At 44.3% G+C, this 19,884-nt stretch overlaps 2 long non-coding RNA genes across 2 annotated transcripts; one reads left to right on the top strand and one right to left on the bottom strand.

The window, feature by feature from the left end:
* Nucleotides 1-1,241: 1,241 nt before the first annotated feature.
* LOC140530197 (uncharacterized) lies at nucleotides 1,242-5,299 on the bottom strand. The gene is made up of 5 exons (XR_011975841.1): nucleotides 5,215-5,299; nucleotides 4,972-5,046; nucleotides 3,461-3,705; nucleotides 2,964-3,116; nucleotides 1,242-2,766 (listed from the first exon to the last, which is right to left on the bottom strand). It is a non-coding gene; the product is annotated as an uncharacterized lncRNA (long non-coding RNA).
* A 13-nt stretch (nucleotides 5,300-5,312) lies between these two features.
* Nucleotides 5,313-17,037, top strand: LOC140530198 (uncharacterized). Its single transcript, XR_011975842.1, has 2 exons — nucleotides 5,313-5,441; nucleotides 16,135-17,037. It is a non-coding gene; the product is annotated as an uncharacterized lncRNA (long non-coding RNA).
* The last annotated feature ends 2,847 nt before the right edge of the window (nucleotides 17,038-19,884 follow it).

Raw genomic sequence — 19,884 nt, 5'->3', positions numbered from 1 at the left:
GAGTCAGGAGGACCTGAGTTCAAATCTCACCTCAGACACTTGACACGCACTAGCTGGGTGACCTTGGGCAAGTCACTTAATCCCAATTGCCTCATCCTGGGTCATCTCCAGCCATCCTAATGAATATCTGGTCACTGGATCCAGATGGCTCTGGAGGAGAGGTGAGGCTGGTGACCTGCACAGCCCTCCCTCACTCAGAACAAAGTCAAGTGCAAGTCATGTCATCGTTTCTCTGATGGCGTGGTCTTCTTCAGCAACGAAGGATGAACGCACACACACGCACAAAGGACCTATGAAAGAAGGTGCTATCCACTTCCAGAGAAAGAACTGTTAAATAAAAGTACTCATAGTATGGTTTTACATATATTTATGTATTTACGTCAGATGGTGGCCATCTCTAGTGGGGAGTGGGGAGGGATGATGGGACACAATTCGGAACTTAAAGTGTAACCAAAAAGAAAATGAAGGAAAAACAAAGGTGGAGGAGGACTAAGCATTACTGTAGACAACGATAAGGAGAGTTTTGAGATCATAGAAAGAATGGCTGATTGGAGGAGAAAACTCCTGGAGGAGGCAGGAGGAGATGAGATAAAGACTCAGATGGAAGGATGGGATGTGGCAAGGACAAGGGCCATGTTTTTTCCAGAGACTGAAGCAAAGGAGAAGAGAAATAATGGCCAATGTTAAGGTTTCATGAAGCATCCCATTGGTGAGAAGAGGGAACTCATGGATGGTCCGTTCATTCATTATTATCGGCCCTGGCTTCCTCACCAATTGCCTCTGTCTTTTATGCTTTCAGGGTCAGCCTATCTATCTGCCACATTGTATAGTCATGAAGAAAGTGTGTTTACAAATCTCAAAGCTGCATGTAAACATGTGCTATAGTTATTCTTGTAAAAATGTACAAAGGTGGAGATGTCTTTGTGGTGGACAGATACCAAGATGCACTCATTCACAAGAGGAACAAGGCAACATCCCCAACAACTGCCTTGTTGCTGTACCACGGAATGTCTAATCTATGGCTTGTTATATTCCCTGTACCTAGCCATATGGTGGAGCCCACATTCCAGATGGACTAGACTTTCTCGTGGTGACTTAATGGGCCCAATTATGAATGTCATGTGTTTTCAAGACAAAGGACTCCCTGGGAGTACATTACACCACCAACTTCATGACATTGTTGTGAAGTTCAAATAAAATAGTGGAAAATTTATGGCTATGTAAATATGACTAAAAAGAACCCAATTTAATAAGCATTTATTCTTTGGATCATAAAATCACAGGATATAAAGTTACATGCAAGGGAATGCACTTGAAATCCACTCCTGGCTTTGGCAAGAGAAGTTAGGTGGGAGAAGAAACAGCACAAAAGAAATAGAAAAATCAGATGGCCCTGGTCTCAGGGAGCTCATAGTCCAATGGGGAGATGACTGCAAGTCAGATGGAAAAGTCCCATGGTATTTAGGGTGCAGCAGCCAAGCAGATGCTCACGCTTCCTCCTTAATGTCATTTCCACTGATAAAAATCCTGTTTTTTCCGATGAAAACAGTCCTTTGTCAGGGCCAAGGACTTTCTGTTCTGGGTCTGCTCCTGTGGCAGCCAGGTTGCTTCTTCCCAGGGCTTGCCTCTCAGGAGAACAGCTAAGAGTGTTATGTAACAAGCATTGCTATGCTCAAGACTCTTGGGTTCAGGATCCTGGGTTGTCTCCACCAAGATCTAAAGGAAGATGGTGCTCAAGAAGGTGGTGGTGTCATTTGAAATGTCTGTTACATACTCCCTCCTGTCTCTTTCTCCAGGTGCTCTGATGCTTCAGGGAGAGTGATTTGCCTGCCCTGTGCATGGACATTGGTTGGCAGTTACTGGACACAGGAGATACTTCCCCAAAGAGTGGCTGCAATGTATGGGCTAGAAGCAGGACTGGTGCTGCTACCACATTAACAGATCACAAGGAAGATGGATCCCTTGACCCCAGTGATTTATTGGCTGTAGGGGCTGGGCTGGATGCACATTTGGTGGTTTGGGGGATAGTACTATTCTCCAGGCTCTTGGATTCAGGGTCCTAGGTGGTCTTCCTCAGGGTCTGAGGGAAAGGGATAGTCAAGGTGGTAGTGGTGGTGCTTTGACTGGTTTCTGGAGGCCAGTCACAGACTTGGGGAAAGCAGATTCTAGGCTAGGCTTAGATACTACCCAGCTCATACAAGGATCACTGAGACTGCCTTGCTCCAGAGAGAGTCTGATAACATTATGAAACATAAAATTGGGGGTAATAGTCTGGGAAGGAACTGTGGATGGAGAGCTTAGAGGCCCAGTGAGCACAAAGAGTGAGATTGGTAAAATAGATGGAATGATGAAGGATTTTGATCAGATAAGGGCATTTTGGAGATCCAAGAACATTGAAGTGGTGACAGTTAATAACCAGATGAAGAGGGCTGGCTAACTCTATGTGTAGGTGGGGTAGGGGAGTAGATGCTTTGGCAATTGAATAGATAGAGGAGCTGGCAGATTAACGTATGTGAGGGAGTATCAGTATGTATGTTGGAGGAGACCCAGAGCTCGGCCTTGACATCAGGAAGGCAAGTGTCTCGATGGTCCATAGATAACTACACTTTAATTGGATGAATCTCAAATGAATGGGGAACAAGCAAAAGTCCAACTGGAGACTCCAAGGGTAAGGGGAGGATGGGACAATGAGTCACAGGGCAAATCAGTGCTGGAAAGGGTGGCCAGACAGTCTGAGTCCTGAGGAGGCAGCTGGGTCTCGGATAGCTGGAAGATAGAAGGAGGGGGAAAGGAGGCTTAATGTGAAGTTAAGTTTCTTACCTTGGGGCAGGCATTCCAGAGGGCATGACGGAAGGGGCAGGGAGATGTGGCACATTTAGGGTACCAGGTTGAGGGGGAACATGGATGACAGCCCAGGGGTTTGGGGTCATTAGGATGGGGAGGGTAGGAGGGAGCGAGTGTACACTAAGCATTGAGGAATGAGTCCAGGCAGAAGAGCATTGGCTGGAGAGAGGTCCATTGTGGTAGCGAGCTGATTAGACTGGTTAAGGCATTCCTTGAGTTTCAACCTCACAGTGGGTGGTAAGGTGCAGTCCTAAGAGGCTCAGGAAGCTAATCTGCAGGCAAGAACAGACAAAAGTAGAGCCTCAGGGAGTCTGGACAGAAGGCAAGATCAGGGCCAATCAGGGTAGATCTGATAAGAAAGGTCCCCACCCCCCAGGGCCCTGGAGAAAGCCCTGGATCTGAGGCTAAAATGAGGTACCCTAGGAGGTTTGTGAAGCAAAGGAGGCTCACTGCTATCTTGGGCTGTACCAAGAGACAGTCTTTAGGATGAAGGCATGAGAGTACCCCCTTTGGAGTACCATTGCCAGTACTGCATGACACTTTGAAGAGGTTTCGTTATTAAGCTGAAGGGCAGCCAGAGAAGGGCTATTTGTATGGTGAAGGGACTATATCATACCGGGTGAGGATCACCTGAAGAAATTGGAAGTGTTTTGAGAGTCCGTGACCCAGAGAGTGTGCACTCTGCCCTATAAGCAGGAGGGTTTTCACAGATGACTTATAGGCAATCCAGTGATGATGAAAGTAGTAGTCCTTTAAGGTTGGCTGAGAACAAGGGTTCTTCAACCTTTCGTGGGTCCAGAAACTTTTGGCAATCAGCCTGGCGAAGCCCATGGCACCCTTCTCAGAATATTGGCTTGCTGCCTACATTCATAATTGAAAGAAATGCTAGATTTCACCTAGTGACTAATGAGAAAAAAAATGTCACTTTTTCCCTGTGCAAATTCATGGACTCCTGAAAAGCCATTCATGGAAGAAGTTTCTCATATAGCCTAGAGAGGACTGGGGAGGAGAGGAGAGAACCAGCTGAGAACCTACAATAGCGTCAGAGGTACATTAATCGTGAGAAACCCAACGAAAGCTATTTTGAGGTGAACTCAAGGGGTACCCGAGGTAGCTCTAGACCCAAGGCCCCTCCCAATTTTTGTTTGCTAGCAAACCTCAGAGAATTTGGCCGGAGACCCTAGAAGGTTTACTCGTCAATCCTTTCTCAACTGTGCTAATGGCTACCATAAAGCTTATGGCCTTAGCCCTCTTGGCATCCTCAGTCTCTGGACCTGCCAGGAACCTTGGGGTTCATAGCGCTGTGGGAACTTATCACCCGTCTTCTCCTTCTGCAACTGTTGTCCCCATAACTGACACCATCTCCTTCATTCTCCTCTTCTCCTCGGTACTCCGCTGCAGATTACCACAATGCATTTTCTAGAGTTTGTTCACCAAAGAGAAGAATCAGCTTGAGTAGTCCAGAGAGGTCCTGAGGTCAAGAAGACTCGAGTTTGTAAGCAAGTCACAGGCTCATCCATTTTGAGCAGAAAGGGACCAGGGAGGTTATCTATCCCAACATCCTGATTTTACAGGGGAACAAACTAGACTGAAAGTTGAATTAGGAGTCCTGGGAAGATAATGCAAAGCCAAAAACGCAGGGTGAAAATTAGGAGAATCTAGTAAGTGAGAAAGATCTTTCCCAGAGAAGCAAGGGCTGGTCAGGAGGCAGTGGGTTTCCCTCCTCCTTGCCATTTTCCATCCACCTTGGACATCTTGCCATCTGCTCTACTACCATAGATACACCTGACTGCTCAAGGGATCCAAGACAGAAAATGTTTAGAACCCTTGCTTTGGAAGAAAGAACCTGAAAGGAAATGAGAGCCTCAGAGGAAGGACTATGAAGGACTTCAAGGTTTCTTACTCCAATAACATACTCCTTGAAAATTCCATTGAACCTGACAGACTTCTGTGACTGTAGAAGACAACAAAAAGGACTGGAACAAAATTAAAAAACTATTCAAAAACTTAAGGTATCTGCTCTAACTGGGGGCATGCATCACGTGCTTTGCCGGGTATCAGCCCCCATGGGTTTGAGTCTGGAAGTGTTAGATGGAGGGGCAGCTCCTTCACTTTCACCTTTCTCACCTTTCTCAAAGCAAGCAGAGGTGTTCTCTCTTTTGTGCTGGCTTACCGCATGGTGATGAAAAACCACTTCAATAGCTGTAGAGATAGACAAACAGATGAAATCTCCCTCCTTCTCTCTATTTTCCCCATTTCCTTTTTCCTCTCCCTCTCCCCCTCCTTCCCTCTGCCTCTGTCTATGCCTGTCTCTGCCTTTTTCTCTACATGGTTCTGGAGGGAAGACAGAAAAGAATTCCTTTTTCTCACCTGGGCTGTCATGTGGCCATGCTCACCTGTCACTGCTGTTCTTTCTCTGTTGTTTTTATTCTTCCCCAGTCTAAAGTGAATGAGGATCAGAGGCTAAGCGGATCAGATTATTATGCTGTGAGCTTTGAAACATTGGAAGAACCACCAGAGGTGGAGCAACTGGAGCCTAAAGCCACCATACCTCAGGTACCACTTGGCTCTACTACTGAGGGTACCTCATTCCACTGGTGAGTTCTTCCTGGAACCTCTAATACATTAAAGGGCCCACATCAGTCATTCCTGTTCTCTGGACTCTACCGTTCTGCACCCATATTTCTCATCTTCCCTTTTATGTGTTGTCTTTCCCCACTAGAATATAAGCTGTCTGAGGGCAAGGAAGCTTTCTTTTCACTTATGTTTGTATCCCCAGTACTTTGCAGTTCTTTCACTTGGTTTTCCAGCAGCTGTGTTGGTAAAGTTCAGGGGAGTCAGTCAGTGAATTCATTTGGCAGTAAGATGACGTCTCCAGTCACCAAGGGAACAGCTCATTTTCAGCTAAGCCATGCCTAGAAGTGAACTTCCTGGGAAGACTTTGGGGGAGTCACCACGATCCCATTCTCACTGGGGCCAAGTGGGTATATAAGGAGGATAGAGTGTACACCGGTTCTGGAGGGCTTTTGTTACTTCTGGTCTTGCTAACTTCCCTGAGTAAAGACACCTTTGTAAAAGCAAATTAACATTAACTGGTTAATTGATATTGAGGAGATAGCAACTGGTTAAATTGTTATTGGACAGATAGCCATTGGTGATTGATATTGGGCAAATTGTAACTGAGTAGATTGTAATTAGAGGAACACATCAGATAGGTGCTCACAACTATGGTACATGAGAAAGCCCTCAAACTTATAGGGTTACTCCTAAAACACTTTGCGAGAAGCGTGCTCCCTCTAAAAAGAACAATACTCGTGCCAAGTCAGGGAAGCTCTTATTTGATTCTACATTTGTTTTGCATTCCTTGTGAATGGGTAACTCCCTAATGGAGCATGCTGGCTCTGACAGATGCAAGGCTGTGTATGCCCTGTTCCCAGTTTGAATCTCCCCCCTTGTTCTCCATTGGCCAGATACAGCTTCCTGGACCACCTCTTCCATGTTCTTCTCCTTGATATGTGCCTCCTTAAACAGGTTATTAAGTATGCATACAAGCGTCTGACCTCGTACTTAATCACAAATCTGGTTCTGTTAGGTCACAGTTCCAATTAGAAACAGTCACCTCTGACTTGCATCCTGTTATCACTCCTCCTGTGGAAACAGAATTCCTTCTTTTGTTTCTCACACCTTGAAAGAGATGCAGTCAATGAGGCCATGGAGACCCAACCTGCAAGTTCAGATGGGCTATATGCTACAGTTCCCAAAAACAACTGGCCTGGAAAATGGCTAAAGGAGAACTGATCTAAGAATCGTCAGATTACCTGAAAACTTGACCCATAAAAAAAAACAAAAAACAAAAACAAAAAAAAACTAAGCACCATACTTCAAAACATCATGATTAAAACTGCTCAGCCCTCATGGAATCAGAGGGCAAAGTCAAAATAGAAAGAATCCACCAGTCATCTCTTAGAAGAAACGACAAAGTCAAAACTCCCAGAAATGCTCCAGTATATAGGTCAAAGGAAGAAAATCATCCAAGTAGTCACAGAAAAAATTAAATATCAAGACTCACTCGAGCCATGGCACTCACTATTACAGAAAAAAGCCAGCTAGCTCAGTCTCTGCACCTAACCACTGTTTACTAACATGTGTGGGTTGGCTGGCCCATGGCACAGAGACACCAAAAGCCTCTAGTATTAGACAGAGCTGGTTCCAATCCTACAGATGAACCCCAGAGGGTAAGTGTTTTCCTTTGGTTTAGAAATCTCTAAAAAAAATCTTAAGTTTAGATTTCCCCCAAAATTGAGTAACAGACTTCTCATTCCCACATAGGCACTCAATGCATGATATGGTGGTTGCATATGTGACAAACTCTGTTGCAGCCATCATAGAAAAGGCATGAGACACAAATGACTCATAGGCTTTCATGAATAGGTAAAGAAATAAAGAAACAAATAAGGAAACATAAAACCCTCAAGCCATTGGATTCTTTAGATCTTCCGCACCCTGCCAAGACCAAGATCCTTTGGGAAGTGGGGGCAGGGAGAGAGGGGTGAACAAATAGTTCTGTTCACCTCAGATATGAACCACTGCAACTTCATGGAGCATTGAGAAGATCCAGACTCAAAGCAGATCATCCAAAAGCCCTTTAAGGATTAAATGGAATAGAGGACAGCAAAAAGACCAAAAATAGAAAAGAATCTGTGATTTCGGTAACAACCTATGTTCTCCATTACGTCAGTAATTATGTAATATTTACTTTAAAAGTATAATAAGAACAAACACATAAACATTCTGCCCCAACACTTCAGGGGCATCAGTCCTGCCCCAATACACACACGCACACGCACACGCACACACACACACATACACGCACACGCACATACACGCACACGCACACACACACGCACACACATACACGCACACGCACACACACACACACACACACACACACACACACACACACACACACACACTCTCTCTCTCTCTCTCTGAGCTGACAGCTCCATCTGCCTTGGAATCCTAGTTCCAAGGTTGCCTGGTTCAAACTTCCAGGCCGCGGACCCCACTGTGCGATAAACAAAACAGATCCAAACCTCAAGCCTGATTCTTGGAGCTACAGGACTGAAATAAAAATCAAATCTGACTTTTAAATATTTAAATGAAACTGGGGTTCTCGTGTCCCTAAAATTGGGGCAACACAATCAGCAAGGAACATGAGCCAATACAGCAGAGACTAGATGCTGCAACTCCCCTCAGGGTACCAGAGAACCCTGAGGGTGGAGTAAAAGTAACACACCTGCCTTTGGGGGGTGGGGCAAGGAATGGGGCAGGGTAGTCACTGCTAATTTGAATTGGGGCATAGTCAATCCAGTTTGGTTGCATGCCTTGATGAGTCCAAGTCTTAGTGTACCATCAGCCCTCAACATCAAATTCCAAGGTTCTTTCTTCAACTTTCTGTATGTCCTGGATCCCTTTGGCCATCTAGGAAAATCAGCCTAGGAACCCCTTCTCAGAACCATGTCATTTAATGCAAAAATAAAATATGTAGGATTACAAAGGAAACCAAATCTATTGAAATAGTTCTCAAAGTATTTTTTTAAGGAGCTTCTCGCCTCCAGGTTAAAAACCTCTGCTTTATACGGATGTAAAAATGATAAAGGAAAACATGTAGACTGAAGTGGAAAGAACTCTGGATTTGGAGTCAGAGGACCTGAGTAGTAATCTTAACGCTGCTACGTACTGGCTTTGTGATCCAGGGCAAGTCACTTGACTCATCTAGTCCTCAGTTTCTTCAGCTGTCAAACGAGAGGGTTAGACTTGTTGCTTTCCAAGATCTCTTTCAGCTTTAAGCGTCCAGGTTCCTCTGACCTCTGGAAGTAGAAATAATGCTGTGTGTGGCTTTGCTGGTATCACCTGCATCCACACAGCTGGCCGAGGCTCACATCCGCTATGACAGGGGAAGTGTGTGTTTCATGACAGTGGGTTTTGCAGATAACTGTAGATGACCCTCTTTAGATACCAACATTCATCTAGACCCATAATGAAGTCCATGTAGCAGAAGGATTGGTGAGCATGACCAGCAAGCTGTGGCCATAAAGGGACCTGTGTTAGGTTGAGACTCTGCCTTGGCCAAGGTGCCATTTTCCAACACCTTATAGTGCTACCCGACTCTAAACTGATCATCTTCCTTCTCTCTCGAAACTGCCCCCAACTTGGAACTGCTCTGCCCACTAGGATGTGTGAACACTGGTGGCTGTGAAAGCACTTCTTAAGGAGCCTTTTCCATTTCTCTAGGAGTGTCAAGAAATCATATTTTTCTCTAAAGTGGTTTCCAGACTCTTGGGAAAAGCTTTTTAGAAAGGTGAATGATGTGTTGAGCACAAAAAGGCTTTTCATGAAATGAATGGATCAAAAGACTGGGATTCGCCCTTTGGGAAGTGCCCTCTTCCACTCAGAGGAAACACTCTCATCAACCTCCAACTCAGCTTAGATGCTTTGATATCGATCTCTGGGAAAGACTATTGATTCCTCAGGGAGAGTGGTCCAGGAACAATGGTATAGAGACATAGTTGCTCAATTCTGGAATGTTAACACAGGTTGTATTTTAGTATATCCATTCCCTTTTCAAGGTTTCCATAAATGTCACCTGACATTTTCTTGGAGCAGAAAATCATGTTGGAAAACATGGGAGATCATGCCAGTTTGGACAGCTCTCGATTTCCAAGACAGAATTTTGTTTATTAAACTGATTTTAAATAACACCATATCTGGCAGAGTGGTACCTAAATACAGAATGGTGGTTCAGTCATTTTTTCTCTTATGTCTGACTCTCTGTGACCCCATTTGGGGTTTCCTTGGCAAAGATACTGGAATAGTTTGCCATTTCCTTCTCCGTAAATGCAGAGCACTGGATTAGTATTAACTTTTTTTTCCTTTGGTATGACCTTGACCATAGAACGTCCTTCTGGCTATCCGTACTGGTCATGTCTGGAGCCTGTCTTTGCTACCTTCAGGCATGTTCTCTCTCCCTGGGACGATTAATTGCCTTTAATTTCCATCAGGTTTCAAGGTGGCTCCATCTGTATATATGAGAAAAAGGAGGGGAGCCCAATCCATTTTATGTAGGGATGCTCAGGCCTATTTATCACCCTGGGTTACTGCATCCATCTTCCTTCAGTCTTGTGATACCACCTAGCTACCAGAAGCATGGGATTTCTGTAGGAAGAATGAGGGATAACCAACTGACAGACATTGTTGTCCGGTGGCTGTCATTGTTCAGTCATTTTTCAGTTATGTCTGACTCTCTGTGATCCCATCTGGGGTTTTTCTGGCAAAGATACTGGAGTGGTTTGCTATTTTCTCCTCTAGCTCATTTTACAGATGAGGAAACTGAGGCAAACAGGGTTAATGACTTGCCCAGGGTCATCCAGCTAGGAAGGGTCTGAGGCTGGATTTGAACTCATGGAGTTGAGTCCTCCTGACTTTGGGCCTGGTGCTCTGTGCACTATGGCGCCCTCTAGATGCCCATTGTTATCCTGGCACCCACTCATTACAACTCATATTTTTACAGCACTTTAAGGTTTGCAAACTATTCTATAAATATTATCTTATTTGAGCCCCACAACCACCCTGTGAGGGAGGCATTGTGATTATTCTCGTTTTACAGATAAGGAAACAGATTTAGTGACGTTAAATGACTGAAGGCAGACCTGTTACATTTCCCCCCTTTCCTCAGGGTTCTCTGGTTCCCAGTCTCTGCCATTGGCTTGAGTCCTTGCTGATTGCATTGCCCCAATTTTAAGGGCGCCAGAGCCCCAGTTCTATTTAAGCAATTAAAACTCAGTTTTGCTTTTACAAAGAAATATTTTTCTCAAAAATATAGCAAGGACAAGCATGCAAACTTTCTCTCCCAACACCCAGAGGGCAGAAATTCTCCCCCTCTCCGTGATGCTCCCCTCCTCCCATCCTGGCTTTCATGCTGGGTTGGCAGCTAAGTTTGGCTTGAAATCCTGGCTCCAACTTTGCCAGTTTGAACTCCTGGGTCAGGGACTCCGCTGCTTACAACTCAGGCTGAAAAGGGCAAACAAAACAGACCAAAATGCCAAGCCTGATGTTTGGAGCTGCAGGGCTTAAAAGGGAGAGGGAGGGAGGGAGCCCTTCCCCCCGACTCAGCTTAGTACAAGATGCCCATGCTGTGGATGAACATGACCTTCACCTCTGGATGAAAAGCAGCTAGAAAGAAAGAGCGATGTTGCCCCAGTCTGGCAGTTGTAAAGATGAAGGTTCTTTTGCCACACAGTCAGTGGAAAGAGGCTGCTCCCACCCACGTGGTAGAGGAACATAGAATGCCTTTTCCCAGAAGTAGGTCTTTGTTGTCTCCCATATGGGTGCCTCCTTCCTGGGTGATTCTGGGTGATTACATAAACACCAATCCCTCTAGGGTCCCCTTCTTGGTCTCAACTCCTCAAAGTCCTGGTCGGGCTCAGACTGGTGCTTGTGACCCGCTCTTCTCTGTTCCCCCAGCTAGCGCTCCAGCAAGTGGAGATATATTTAGGTAGATAAGTATGTACACATGTATGTGTGTATGTATGTATATATGTATGGACAACACCCTTTTAAATTTAATCCGAATTATTAGCCTTTTCTCCATCACTTTTCTGAGTCTAGACAGCCCTCGCTCGATCCCTGACAACTATTGTCCTTTATTTTTTCTGCTGTTTGTGGCTAAACTCCTCAAAAGGTTGTCCATACTAGGTCCTTCTGCCTTCTCTTCTCTCTCTTCTTAAACCCTTTACAGCTGGGTTTCTGACTTCATCATTCCACCAGCACTGCTTTCTACAAAGTGACTAATGATCTCTTAGCTGCCAAATCTAGTCATCATTCCTCTTGCCTTCTCTGCAGCCTTTGACTGCTCATCACCTTCTTGTCCTTGATTCTATCTTCTCCATAGGTTTAAGGACACCTCTCTGTTCTGTCTCTCTGTGTCCCTGTCTCTTTGTCTCTGTCTCTGTCACTGTCCCTCTGTCTCGTACTCTCTTCATGCTCTCCTTGTCCTCCTCCTCCTTCTCTGACCACTCCTTCTCTGTCTCTTCTGCTGGATCCTCCTCTAGTTCATGCCTCTGACTGTAGCTGCCCCCAGGATTCTGTCCTATACTACTTCTCCCTCTGTACTATTTCATTTGGTGATGTCATCAACTCCCATGGATTTAATGACCATTAATATTACTGATGATCAGCGGGTCTACATGTCCTGCCCCAAACTCTCTGCTGACCTCTAGTTTCACATCTCCAATTGCCTTGGAGATATCTTAGAACTGAATGTCCAGTAGACATCAACATGTTTCCCTCCCATGCTCCCCCTACCCCCTCCACCTTCCCCATTACCATAGAGGGCAACACCATCCTTCCAGTCCCTGAGGTTTATGAACTAGGTGACATCCTCAACTCCCCACTATCTCTCCCCTCCATCCAATCTGTTGCCAAGGGCTGCCAGTTTCACCTCCGCAGCATCTCTCCAATATGCCCCCTTCCTCCTCTGATGCTGCCACCCCCTTCATCAATTCTCATCTGGACTACTGCAATGGCTGCAGGTGATTTGCCTGCCTCAAGTCTCTCCCCACTGCAATCCATCCTCCATTCAGCCATGGTCCCTGCCACTCACCAAACTCCAGTGGCCCCCTATCACATTCAGGTCAAAATAGAATATCCTCTACTGGGCATTGGAAGCCCTCCATGATTGGCCTCTCCAGTCTTCTTACACCTTACTCCCAGTGATGTCTTTGAGGATCCAGGGACACTGGTCTTCTAGCTAGTCCTTGAACAAGACAGTCTGTTTCACAGCTTCAGGCATTTCCCCTGGCTGCCCCCCAGACTGGGAATACTCTAAAATCCCAGAGGAAGGTTTTTCCCTCTCTTCATTCCAGGGCTTAGCTTGTTTACTTATTGATGGTAAGATCCTGGAGGGCAGGGGACTGCTCTTTTTTCCTCCTCTCATATCCCCTGTGCTTAACATAGTATATGGCATACAGGAAGCATTTAATAAATGAGTAGTGACTGACTATTGTCATACAAGCCTTTTCCCAAGAAATTAACGAGTGAAGGGGAGGAAGAAGATGGCAAATTGAGCCTACATTTTAAGACCCCCCAAGAATAGAGAAAAAGTGGATGCCTCCAAATTTGTCACTAATGGTGACCTGTGGGCTTCCAGGGTTAGAGACACCCAGAGCAGTGGGAACTCCTGCCTTCTTTCCCACGGAACCATGGCTTTAGCGGTTTAAGATTGGGCCGAGTTTCCTTAAACATCAATCCAACGAATGAGATGATCAGATACAGATGCTAGAACTAGAAGAGACCTTAGAACATAAAATGTTCTAGAGCATCTAGAACAGGGGATGTCAGGACTGGGAGGGGCCTTAGAACATGGACTATGAGAACACAAATTGTCAAAGTTGAAAGACTGTCTCCTTCAGTGGACAGATGCTTTATTTGTACTCAGAAGTCCTAAGTTCAAATCCTAGTCCAGCCTTTTATGATCTGTATGACCTTGGGCAGGGCTCTTCACCCCCTGGGCCTTCCTATAAAAAATTATGGAAGAGGACCAAAAGACATCGTTGTTTGGGTTCAAATTCCACTTCAGGCCCTTACTATGACTCTGGCCAAAGCATTTCATTTCCCCATGCCTCAGTTTCCTCATCTGTAAAATGAATGAGTTGGACTCCTTAAGTTCTTAAGTCCCTTTTAGCTCTGCATCTCTGATCCTCTGAGCCCCATTCAGCTGGGATTTGGGCTTCTCCCAAACTCTCACCCTCAAAGCTCTCCTCATAACAAGGAAACAGAATTCTCAAGAGAGCTTAGCTCCCTCCCACACCCAGCAGTCAAAGGGCTGATCAGAGACTCCCACAAACAAGGCCTGTCTTTGATTCTTAGCAGAACCCCAGGGAGGCCGCCCTTTCTGCCACCTGGCTCCTGTTTTTAATACTTCGTTTTACTATCTCCACGTGGACAAATGCTATTTCAGTTACTTAAGGCCCAAACCATTGGCCAAAACTCTTGGTATATCAATTCAACAAGCAATTATTAAGCACTATATGTGCCAGGTAATGCCCTGGAGACACAAAGAAATGCAAAAAACACTTTCCTTTCTTTTCAGGACTTCACAACCTAATGGGGAGGAATGGAGGGGCGTACAACTTGTAAATGACTATCTACCTACACACACAATAGATCGAGTGAAGGCATTAGCCTCTTGGGGGCCTGAGGAAGGTCTCCTGGAGTGAGTACTATTTGAGCCAAGTGTCCTGGAAGCCAGGCAAATAGAAGAGGAGGTGAAAGGAAAGGAATTCAGAACAGTGCAAGGACACAGAGACAGAAAATCCAATGTTGTGGCCAAGGAAAACACAGGGAATTAGGGAGGGACTGGGTTATATAGATATCTGAATGCCAAACAAAGGCGTTTCCAGGAGGTTGGTGGAGTTCATCAAAGCCGAGATGGCATCATCAGGCCTATGCTTTGACTTGTGAGTGGGGGATAGACTGGAGTGGGGAGAGACTTGAGGCAGGAGATTGTAGTTATCCAAGTACTGAAGGACTGAATCAGGGTTGTGGTTGTGTTAGTGGGGAGCTATCGCAAAGAGAAAAATGACTACATCTGGCGGTGGATTGGAGCTGTGGGGTGAGTGAGAGTGAGGGTTAGGGACACTGAGATTCGTGAGCCTGGTTGCCTGGGAGGTTGGTGGTGCCTCAGCAGTAATGGAGAAATTAGAAAGTGTGGAGGGTGGGGGTGGGGGAGATGATGAGCTCCATTTTGGACATGTTGAGTTTAAGATGTGTGCAGGACATCCAGTTTGAGGTGTCCAAATAGCAACTTGGTGATAATAGACTGGAGCTTAGGAGGGAGTCTAGTCTAGATATGTAGGTCTGGGAACCATGTACACAGACAGAACCCGTGGGAACTGATTAGATCATCAAGTGACACAGGGGTGGAGAACTTGCAGCCTCAAGGCCACCCACGGCCCTATAGGTCCTCAAGCTTGATCCTTTGACTGAATCCAAACTTCACAGAACAAATCACCTTAATAAAAGGATTTTCTTTTATTTTTGTTAAGGGGATTTACTAAGGGGATAACTTTAATTAAAGGAATTTGTTCTGTGAAGTTTGCATTCAGTCAAAGGGCTGCACTTGAGGACCTAGAGGATGGCTCTGAGGCCTCAAGTTCTCCACCCTTAGAGGTTAGAGACAGGAGGGCCCAAGAAAGACCCTTGGGGGATTCCCAGGATTAGCAGAAGTGACATGGATGAAAAACCAGCAAAGGGGGCAGAGAAACTGTACTCAGACAGGTAGGAGGAAAACCAGGAGAAAACCATGTCACAAAAAATGAGTGAGGGGTGAGTACACAGAAGGAGAATGGGATCAACCCTATCAAATGATAGTGGGAAGGCAGGAAGGATGAGGACTGAGAAAAGGCCACCAGACACGCAACATCAGCTTCCAGACAACAATGTTGATTGGACTATGGCAAGCTGCCTAGTTCATTCACAAGTACTTCAGCAAAAACCTGAAGTCCCACCAAGCTAAAAAAACGCTCGAGAAATACAGTGGGAAACTGCAGTGGTTTTCTTCATTCCTAAAGGACATGAAGACTCACCTAGGAAGCTACAGGAAGGGGATTCATCAGTACCAGCACAGGCAAATTATACAACCAGAGAGGGGCTACATGTAGATTGTAGGGCTCTATGTCTGGGGGTAAGAGGAGAGAGCTCCCTGAGAAAGCTCAGGACGGTTGTTGAGGTCTGAGCTCTCCCATCTAGGGAATCCTGCATCTCCCCGATATCTGGGGCAGGGGTGGTGTTGTTTACCAAAGAGCTCCAGATTAATCATAGGTAGTCATTAAATAAATTGGGTACTTACATTTGGGGTGGTATGATGGATCCCTGCCAAGATATTGGTCTGAGGCAGCGGTGGTCAGACCAATCAGTGAATCCCTGCAAAGAATTCCCAAAATCCCTGTGGTAATTAGAGACAACAGACAAAGGCAGTAGGAGCCAGGGAGTACATCACTACTGATGGGTGAATATTTTTGGTTTTCTGCTTAGCAATGAGCTTGGGAGTTAAGCCTACGTTATGCCTATGATATTCTTGTTGTGGCTTTCATAGGTCATAGTATCTTAAGTTATGACTCAGTATCTAAGTTCTGTTTGTTAACAGGACACATTTTGGGGTTTACACCTTTCACAGTTTAAGTTTTTATGGTTTTTTACTTATTACTGTATTTTATGGCTTTTTCCCAATAGGAACCCTATAGTTGTAAGCCCATCATGGGGCTCTGGAAACAGCAGGAGCCAATGCATTCATGACAGAGACCAGCTGGGATAACCTAACCACGAAGTTCCTTAAACTACTCATTTTCTATGACCTGCTCTTCCACCCCACATCAGACACACACAAAAATAGTATCCTATGATAAAATAAGTCTGATACTATATTGCAATTTCATAAATGAAAACTGTAAAAATCTATTAGAACCAGGAGATAAAGCGATAAAAGAAAAATGTCACTGATCACCTCTTGAAATCCCAAAGAAACATCCCAGGAATATCATGGTCAAAATCCAGAGTTCCAGTACAGAAGAAAAGATGGCACACATCTAGAAAGTGGCAGTTCAAGGACTAAAGAATTAGTCAAGACCACACAAAATCTTAAAGCTTCTACTGAAAATGAGAAGGAATCTTAGAATACAATATTTCAAAAAGCAAATGATATAGTTTTATTCTGGGAGGGAAAGTTTTCATGGAGAAGATGGGATCTGTGCATGGAGCTGGAAAAGTGGGTTGGACTTTTTAAGTTGGAGTAGAAAGGGAATTCTAGGAAAATAATGTGACCAAAGATAGGAAGTGGGAAAAGCACAAGGTAGGAGGACGGTGTTCTTATGGCCAGGGCACCGTAAGGCTCCCACTTCCTTGCAGTCCCCCAGAATCCCAGACAGCCTTGAGGACATAAGCAATATGTCTCATGTTCACCAATATTTCTTTCTTTTTATTTAACCATTTAAAATTCATTTTAAACTTAAATACAAAATAAGAAAAAAACACATGGTCATGAACAAAGCAGAACATAAGAAAGGATTCAATCTGAAGATATAAATTTCCATGTCAAGAAAACCTATATAATAAATACCATACATTGTTTTCAAAGCCGCCCAGCTTTTCTTGGCTTCCTTGAAGGTTTTCTCTGCTGGACACTCTTTACTTTATTTCTTCTCTCCTCCTTCCCTCCATCTCCCCCCACCAAGAAGGCTAGAATTAAGTGTATACATACATATACATGTATGTACACACGTGTACATATATATAAACAAACACATATAGCAGATAGCACTATGCTTATTTCTATTTGACGTCTATTTCTCTGAAGGTGAGTAACATCTTCCTTTGTATGTCTGTCTTTCCATGTTTTTCTAAGTCAACCAGCTCATCATTTCCTATACCATAGCAGTATTCCAACCCCATCACTTTCTCAGAAATTGTCTGTGAAAGCTGTTTTCCTATTTTTCTGCTTTCCTTCTATTCTTGGCTGCATAGGTTTTATTTATACAAGAAAATTTTAAGTTAAAATAATCAAAATTATCCATTTTTCTTCAACAGTGGTTGAACAACAATGCTCTCACCTTATAATGTGTTTTAAGGTGTGATACTCCAGAGTCTGGTTCCTTCACATCTTTTTCCCTAGGTTTCCTTGAAGTTCCTGACTCTCTGCTCTTCCAAGTGAACACTGTTATTATTTTTTCTAACTCAGTAAGATAATTTTTTAGTAATTTAATTGGGATGACATTACATAAAGAGATCAGTTAGGTAAAATGGTCATTTAAAAATTATTTTGGCCTTATCTCCCCATGAAAAATAAATATTACTTCAATTATTTAGATCTAACTTTATTTGTATAAAAGGTACTTTGTGTTTATATTCCTATAGTTTCTATGTCTTATTTTGGCAGGTACACTCTCAGGTTTTTTATACTAATTATTTTAAATGGTCTAAAACAATATTGAATAATATGATTGACACATAGTATAGTTTTCCTATCTTTCTCTTTTGGTTAAATCTATTTTAGCTTTAACTTTGTCTGAGACCATGATTACCATTTCTGCTTTTTTTTTTACATAATCCTACTCCTGACTTTTATGTTTATGTATATTTCTCACTTTTATAGCATTTCCTGAAAGCAACATATTGTTGAATTCCAATTTTTAATCTATCATTTTCCATTTTATGGGTAAATTTATCTCATTCATATTCTAAGCTATCATTACTGGCTATATATTTTCCTCGTCCTCTCTACTGTTCCTCACTATCCTTCTCACCCTATTCCTATCCCTCCTCACTCCTCTGCTTCACTTCTACCCCACTACCATTCTGAGCTCCTATTGGTCTGATCAGTCAGTCAGACATGCTGAAATTTCACTTCATCATGGTGACGTTATTCTGGTCCTCTTCGAAGACGAAGGACAACAACCAACCAACCAACCAATCCCACTACCTCGCCCTCTTATTCCTTAGCCTACACCCCACCCTCCAAGAAACTCCCTTATCCTTTCCCTTTGCCCTCCTGGTTTTTTTGAATTTAGAAGACTTTTATACCCCCTTCTTTCTATGTTGTTCCCTCTTTAACTCATTCCCCTTAACATACATACCCTTCTATTCCCCCCATCCTGTTCCCTCACCCTCTTATCTTTTTATACATTTAGAAGACTTTATATCATTCTAATTGTATATGTTGTTGTCTCCTTAACCCAGAACTGATGTGAGTAGGGTTCCAGCACGACCAGCCTTCCTCCCCCATCTGATTCTCCTCTATCAGTTCTTCCCCTCATGCCTCACAGTATTATTTCCAAGTCTCTGAAGAAACCTTGTGCTTCTTGGAGGGATGAGTTAATAGTATTTACTGTATAACCAGATATCCGTGGTACTTAAGTATCCTAACCGTGAACAGCCAGAGCTTGAGTCATTTCAAAACCAAGCTACTTGACCTTTTAAGTACCAGAACTATAAAACTTGGAGCCAGAAGATCTTCCAGTTCACCACTGCCTTTATCTATAGTTTCAGAAAGGGGAAACTGAGGAAATGACTCACCTGAGGTTGCCTGAGCTAATTTGGGAGGTAATTATATTGGGATAATTATATCTGCCACATTTAGGGCCCCCAGGGGAACTGCCTTCCTTTTGCAAATAAGGAAACAGAATTAGAAAGGACATGCTTACTCCAGGAAGCCCAGGATTTCTAGACAGAAAGACCTTAAAGACTATCACCTCTTCTGGGGGACCTCAGTTTCCCCGTATTTGGAAGCAGAATCACAGCTCTAAGTTGGTGGCAGGACTTTAATCCAAGCTGTCTCTGGCATTCTTTAAGTCATTTCCGCCTCACGACATCCCAAACAAGAGCCCATTAAGTTTTTGCTTCAAGATCCCCAAGGCAGGGGACCCCCTACTCTCCAATCTGCTTTGGGACGTTTGCAAGAGGCTTTTCCTGAAATCCAGTCCAAATTTCCACCCACTCCCCACCATTGTTTCTACTTCTGCCCCGGGGTCTGATCCCTCCACCCTGTGACTGAAGCCGGGTTGTCTACATAGACAGTAAAATACATTTCTACCACACTTGAAGGCCTTTTCAAAAATTATGAACTTGACAAACATCAACACAGTATCAAACATGACACTGTCGACTGCTTTTACAAGACTGTGTATCAAAATGAGCTAGTCAGTAACCAATCTGCCGCTATTTTGTATCCCCTTAACTTCCTTTTTTTGCCCTCTCCATGCTTTATCGCGGGTCTTGTTAGCCATTCACTTCTGACCTCATCTCCCCATCCTACGAATTACCGATCTCCATGGAACTCGGCGCTGAGGTTGTTAAACCGCCACAACTGCATCCCCAACTAAGCCCTCGCCCCCTCCCCCGCCTCCTCCCCGGAGCACGCGGGGTCTGGCCGGTTCCAGGGGAAGCCGGGTGGGAGGGGAGGGGGCGGGGCGCTCCTGGAGGGCTCAGCCA

The sequence above is a fragment of the Notamacropus eugenii genome, chromosome 2, assembly GCF_028372415.1.
Source record: "Notamacropus eugenii isolate mMacEug1 chromosome 2, mMacEug1.pri_v2, whole genome shotgun sequence".
NCBI classification, from domain to species: Eukaryota; Metazoa; Chordata; class Mammalia; order Diprotodontia; family Macropodidae; genus Notamacropus; species Notamacropus eugenii.
The sequence above is the reverse complement of the archived record's forward strand: the minus strand, read 5'-3'. Positions and strand labels throughout refer to the sequence as shown.